The following is a 7,500-nucleotide window of genomic DNA, read 5'->3' on the forward strand; positions in this document are numbered from 1 at the left end:
GGGGGGGTAATAAGTGGCTGTATTGGTTGCAAAAAGATAAATTACAGAACAAAGAGATTAATTCATAAATCTGGGTTGATATGTTAATTATCTTCTTGTAGGGATCACTGGAACAGACAACAAGAGTCATTGTCTAAAGATCACTGGAACAAGCCTTAGCAAGGAATCTTTGTCCGTTGTCGAACTGAGCTTCGATATTAACAGAATACGTAACTCGGCGAAAACAAACGCGTACACCTTTTCATCAGAGATTGCGTACCCGCAGATTGTTCATTGTTGAGTCAACAGTACGAAGCGACCTGTTTTGTTTGAATGAGTCTAAAGAGGTCATCAACACAATACCTGGAATACCTGAAGATGCCATCTCTGACTCAGAGGTTGATATGTAATGATCCTCCATCCTTCAACGTCGCGAGATGCAGTTGAACATTCTGCTATATCCAAGCCAGTAAATTTTTAAAATATTTTTTTTAAAATCTTGTCCTTCTATGTTACTCTTTGTCTTCCCCTGACTCACGTGCCCTTCATCCTTCCTTCGTGCACTTCTTTCACAATCGTCTCGTGACGTTTTTAAGCGGCCAAAGTATTGTAATTTTCTATATTGTTACAAAAAATTCAGCAAGCTTTGTTTGCGTGGAGAATTTGACTCACCTCATTGTTCGTCTTTTTTGCTTTCCTGCTAATTCTGGTTATTCTGCGGTAGCACCATATCTCAAACACAGCTATTTTGTTTTCTTTGGCAAAGTCCAGGTCTCAGCACCATATAGGAATACGGCGAAGATGTCGCATTCCAGTATTTTCTTTCTTAAAAATAGATATTTACCTCAATGTAAATAGTTTGTGCATTTGGCTGAATTTTGTTTTTTGCATTTGCTGTTCTTAAGAGGGGTTTTTATTCACGTCTGCCATCGTCTGTGATTGTTGCCCCTTATAAATGCTTCTCATTTTACAGCCATAATTATGTTCGCTTCACTTAATATGCTGAGTTACAACTGATGATGTTCCATAGCTCAAACAGACTATCAAGTCATATAGACTATATCACGTCTTAAAAGTTCATTCTGAAGCCTCTTGTTCTTACTTTCACACAAAACAACTCTCTCTCTCTCTCTCTCTCTCTCTCTCTCTCTCTCTCTCTCTCTCTCTCTCTCTCTCTCTCTCTCTCTCTCTCTCTCTCTCGCACACAAACACACACACACACACACACACACACACACACACACACACACACATGCATACACACACACACACACACACACACACTCACACACACACACACACACATATGCATACACTCAAAAATTGTTGTTTATGTTTTTGGTTTTTGTTTCGTTTTGTTGATAAAGCTAATCTCTTCATCTTCCTTCAGACGTGAGAATCACCTAAGGATCATAATTTTATCGTAAAATAAATAAGGAAAGCCTTCGGGTAGGAATTGACATTATCCTCCTGAAATTTGTCTAGGAATCCTGTCCGCCTTGAAAATTGCTTTATTTTTTATTTTTTTACAGGAAGAAAACAATGCCGAAAAAACACTATAGAAATCATCATAGGTATAGATCTACCTCAGCATACGAATTGTCCTGTTGATGTGGAGGTTTTCACCTGAAAGGGGTTACACCTCCAGCCGGCCTGCAGGGGGTATTTAATTCTCACACTTTTTTCAATGCCATAAGATTCGTTAAGAGACAGTACTCCCGAACTTTACGCCTATCTGTGTTAAGACCGAACCTACTGGGTGAAGAGCCCTGAAAACCCACAAAATCGAGAGGTCCTATTCTTAGATTTGAACCAGAAGCATCCCCACCCACTATAATCTAAAGAGGTATCAAATGAGCCTAGCAACTTTTGTTTCACGAGGAATTGGAACACGATATGAAAAAATAGCAATCAATATTTATGATTCACAAAGTTCAAAAGAATGATTGAGGGCCCATTGTTTGGAGTGCATTATTTGAGATAAAAATTTAGGCCTTGTTGTTGTATGTTTTTATTTTGTTTTGTTTATTCAACATTGAAACCCATGATCTCAATGCTTCACACGGACATTTGAAAAAGTCAAGCAAAGTGCTATATTTAGATCCTGCATTCAAAGAACGTTAAGAAAGATGATCCCTTCCCCCCATTGTAACATCACACTTCCCAACAAAACTCTAGAGGACAACGTATTCCCAAAAATAAAATACTTGAGAAAAACAGCGTGGGAAGGGCACAGCTCAACTCTAAATCCTTGGGAAATCCGAGGCAGGCCAACAGACAAAAGTTTTGTTTTGGAAGAGGAACTGAAAAAAAGATGTCAGCGAAGAAAACAAGAGCCTGCTTGATTGACACCAGCTTAAACGTTGAACGTTCTTATTCCCGCTAATGGTCCCCAATTTTCTAGCCCCTTAAACTCTCAAGTTATAAAAGGGCTGCTTCTCTGAAATAAAAGCACTTCCGCTTTATTACGTTTCAAAGCCAGGTATTTCGTAGAATTTAAACTTAACGTATAACAATGTCCACTTCTCTTGAAAGGGGCCCAGCGCATGTCTGTCGTCTGTGATTAGAAAGTAAGAAGTAGCTGCTTGTGGGGAGCAAGAGGACTCCCGAAAAGGCTTATTGTTTCGTGAAAGTGAAGGAAAATTCGTGGGTTCCATGTTCTGTGGGTGTAAAGGAGAATAGTCGAAGGACGTTCTCCCAGGTTCATGAGGGTAGCCGACAGGATGGGGAGAGGTTGAAAAAAAAAAGAAAGAAGATAAGGAAAGAAACTAAAGAGACGAGACAACATCCTTGATCGTTGTGGGGTCATTTAACTTGCAAACGATAAAAAGCATGGCATTTCAGTCAAACAGCATTCCAAACCAAGGACCACACCACTGTTATTAGCTAAATTTTTCGCTCGGCTTGTCATATCTTGCCGAAGAACATTCTCCATTGATCACCCACTTAAACGACGCAATAATGGCATTGCATGAACTCTGTAGCCACTGTACTGAACGCTACGTTCATCAAGATTTTGAAATCTGAAAGGTGTGTGGGGCTTTTTTTTTCTAAAAGGTAACGCAATATTATTTCTCCGCCTCCAGAGTAATATAAGAAAATATAAAAATAATAATAATAATAATAGTAATAGTGATAATGAAATAATCATAATAATAATAATAATAATAATAATAATAACTATTATTATTATTATTATTATTATTATTATTATTATTATTATTATTATTATTACTATTATTACTATTATTATTATTATTATTATTATTATTATTATCATTACTATTATTACTATTATTATTATTATTATTATTATTATTATTATTATTATTATTATTACTATTATTATTATTATTATTATTATTACTATTATTACTATTATTACTGTTATTATTATTATTATTATTATTATTATTATTATTATTATTATTATTTTTATTTATAATAGTGCCAATATGATTTCTCGCCCTAGATAATGCTAAAGTAGTGAAGGCCCCGAATTTTATCAATTTTTTCCTATCCTGGGCTAGCCTCTTGATATCATTCCGTATCTTCCCACTTCTCTGTGCTTCATTCTCTAGTATAGTATAGTATAGTATAGTATAAGGTTTTACGGCGCTCGCAACTTCATTCTCTATGACTGTTCTATGGGTTTCATCAGACATTGCGCTTGATCTCTTACCTTGCGGATTCCTATTCAACACTTACTTTGTTATGCAACCGCCGGGTATCCTGAGAGTATGTCCAACCCATTGCCACAGAATCTGAATCTTCTTTATGTAAGTCTGAGATGCGTTCCAAGTGTCGCATCGAAACAACAAGACTGACTTCACATTTGACTTGAAAATCATCAGCCTTTGTTCGGAGCGAGATATCCTTGCTCCTCTAAATCCTTTTCAAAGATTGAATGTTTCTGTTGCCTTCTCGACAGATACGTCTTTGTGTTTCATTAATATATTTTTTTTGTTGCTGTTGTTGCTGATCTTTGTTTTTATTGGCTGGAACAATGCATATGGTCATTGAAAGATGTGTTGCCTGTTAGCGATACACTGACAGGGAACGGGAAGTACACATTAAAGAGGGAAGCAGTGAAAACAGGCCATAACTGCAGGAGATGAAAACGATTGGCCAAAGGCCTTTATCTCTTTGGGAGAAGCAGATTTAGAGAAGTATGATAGAGATATCCGAAAGGGAACATATGACTATAAAGGCAACAACGATTTATGGGCAATTTTCATTAACCGACGAAGTATTTCTAGAAAGTCCCAATGTCAGAAAGAAAGGCGTTGCTACTGCAAATGAATGCAGTATATTGTGCATTCTCCCGACCAACGATAAACACACTGGGAAACTTTCAACACCTAGATAGGAGTAGCGGCTCTAGAGTACGAGTATTTCTTTATTGTTGTTACGTGTTGTCTTAGTTTTGGGGTTAAAGTTCCATGGCTCTCCAGCCCAGTCGGTTTTGCGTCGTTGTCATAAACTCAGCCATACATCTGTCCCCTGTTTAATACTTCTTGTCTGTTTTTATTTACTTGTTTCGGTGTCTTGATCGCTCGCCACTTCTTTGTTCTTCTACTCTGTTGTCGAGATTCTTTAATGCCTCTTAATGTGTCTAAAATAATAGCATGTGAGTATCGGGGTGAAATCGTCAAAATAGTAAAATCAAAGAAGCCAACTTTTTTTTGCTCATTTGGACGTTTTTATCGATATGTATTTTACTTTTTGGCTCAAACACCTGGTCCTTATATGTCTATTTAAAATATTATGTTTTTGTGGACTTCACTAAAAAAAAAAATTAAATAAAGGCACAAACAATGTAATATGACGGTTTTCATTTACCCTGAAGCTTTCTTTGTCACCAAAGTTTGACGGCTATTTTGTCGCTAATTTACTTCTGTCAGCCAGCAACCCCCTCCTCCTTCAAACATCAACATCTCGAATTCTATTCAAGATAGATGGGTGTTTTTCCTTCCAAATCAAGACAGGTAACCACGTTTTAAGATGGCGTGAATAACTTTATATGCCCAATAATAAATTATGAGTCACGACGTGGTGGATTCAGGCGCTAGTCAATTTGTTGGGCATGCCAAGTGATGTTGTTCAGTTGTTTTGCTATCGGTGGAAAAGTTGCCCATCTCTCTTGAACAGAAATCAAAGGGGTTTTTTTTATTGTAGGAGATGGGGTCGCCTGGTTTCAAAGATAGAGTTATCGAGAAAATGGCCACCAGCGTTTTGTTATTTTCATTGCTCGATAGTCCATAGAAACGGTTTACTTACTTTTCGTGCCTTTAATCAACGTTTTTTTTAGTAGAAAAAATCCCCCCAGAAATGTGTTCATAACTGGACAACAATGGTGATAAGCCCAAAAGCAAAAATTTGATAAATATTGCCAAACTCTCAGAAAAATGCTGGTTTCTTCAATGTCATTGTTTTGAAGAGCACCTGATTCTACCGCGTCTTCACAATGTAACAATATAAGGTTGTTAGCCGTTTTCAGAAGTTCATTTTGGATTTGGATTTCTGTGTGCTGTCATTCTAATTGTTCTGTGCAGGCAGTTTATGCACATTGCACAATATCAGAGAAAGTTGAAGAGCAAAATTACAATGTAAACAAAGTACAGAAGTTTGCTAAAAACCAAGAGACAATGACCGACCTTGTATCCTGAACGACAGTGCATCACCCTTAAAGCATGAAATTAATTTCTGAAATTATCTTCTGAAAAAACTCGCGGCGGATTACAAAGATGCGTACTGAAACTGAAAATGCCAAGTTATTGGATTTTAGAAAGTGGACACGCAACGGAGTATGAGGAGAGCTTCACTTCTGTACTCCCGTTTGAATTGAGAACGTAGTATCTGGAAAAAATGTTTTGTAGGACAATAGGGAGGGAAAGTCTTTCATTCTGCTTTTTCTAGTAGAAGGTTTTACGGCGCTCGCAACTGCATGAGGTCATATGAGCGCTTGTCTGCTTTAATTTCTACACAAATTGTGATTATCCAAATGAAAAGTGATTCCCTTTAGTTTCTTATTATTGTAAGTCTGGGATTTAAAAACGAAAATAAGAACATCTTCTAACTTTGTACACATTATCTTTTAAAAGTCGAATGCCCTGGAATGGTGAGTACCTGGTTTTTCTGTTTTTCATTTAAATGGCATCGTAGACCCTATACTCTTCAATTGAAGACGACAAAAGGTTTACAAGTACAAGTCAGCGTCCTTATCTTCCCCTCTTCTTTTCTTATGTTTGTCACTCTCTTGTAACACCTCTAATAATCTGGCGCTCATATGACCTTATGCAGTTGTGAGCGCCGTAAAACCTCTACTAAAACTAAACTAAACAAGTCGGCAAATATTCAGCAGTTAGCCATCTCTGACGTTAGGGCAAATTGATACGCCTAAACGACGCAAGTAGTACTGCTTCGTATCATCATTTCGTCGAAGGCATTTACAAAGATAGTGAAATTACTGTTTTAAAAGAATTATAATTTTCCTTAATTTTATAGGCCCGTCTCGATAAATTAATTATCTGGTTGTCAGAAAGAATTAAGCATTTGCCCTTCTAAAATTAGATGTCAATAGATACCAGGAATCTGGCTCTACGAATAATGTGCCTATTAATGTTTACTGTCTGAGTTAAATTTTTCGTCTTATTTTCTTGCTTGAATCTAAAACTCCATTCCAAGTAAGTTGACAGCTGAGAGAAACGACTAACACTTTGTCGTTGTATACAGGAATCCCAGTCCGGCATGAGAAATTGGTCAGTGCTTTGGCTGACCATTCTTATGCTGGGGTTGCATGGTGATTTTTGGTCTGGCATTACGACAGCTTGTACAATGTGCTTTCCAGGTAGTTGAGATTGTTTCAGAATGCAGCGTCAATATCAGGTATTCTGGGGTAACATCACAGATTTAAAGCGCATTTCATAGAGCCTGTTGATTAGCGGGAATTTGCTCGATACTAAACGTTAGTCATCATTATCATCATGATTATTATTACATGTACTATTAGTATTCTTATTACTATTATTACTATTACTATTACTATTACTACTACTACAGTTATCATCATATTTGTTTTTAGTATTGTTTGGTAAGTGTATAAGTCTAATAATACAGCATCTTGAAATAACCGAAAGTTATAAAAAGAGAAGTGTTCTAAATGTACCGTCTCTCTCCGATAGTACCCAGCCAAATACTTGCACGGCTTTGACTACTCTACGAACAATACAAGTTTTACTTACAGAACCACGTATTGTGGATGTGAACCATCACCATCCTCATCATAGCCCAGTGTCGTGCAACCGGAGCTTTCCGCTTCTCTTGTGGTTCAAAGATTTCCCCCTCAGGGGTGACAGTCCATTCAGCAGTACTCAAAAGCGATTTTTTTAAAAAAATGTTTATCATTGTCTATCTGGTTTAATTTCTCTGTTAGAATCATTCACTCTAAGAGATGGATCTCAGTCTCGCGGACGTTAATTTAGCTCAGTTGATATCATGATGGACTGAGGGGAGGATATC

Source organism: Aplysia californica, unplaced genomic scaffold, assembly GCF_000002075.1.
Source record: "Aplysia californica isolate F4 #8 unplaced genomic scaffold, AplCal3.0 scaffold00029, whole genome shotgun sequence".
NCBI classification, from domain to species: Eukaryota; Metazoa; Mollusca; class Gastropoda; order Aplysiida; family Aplysiidae; genus Aplysia; species Aplysia californica.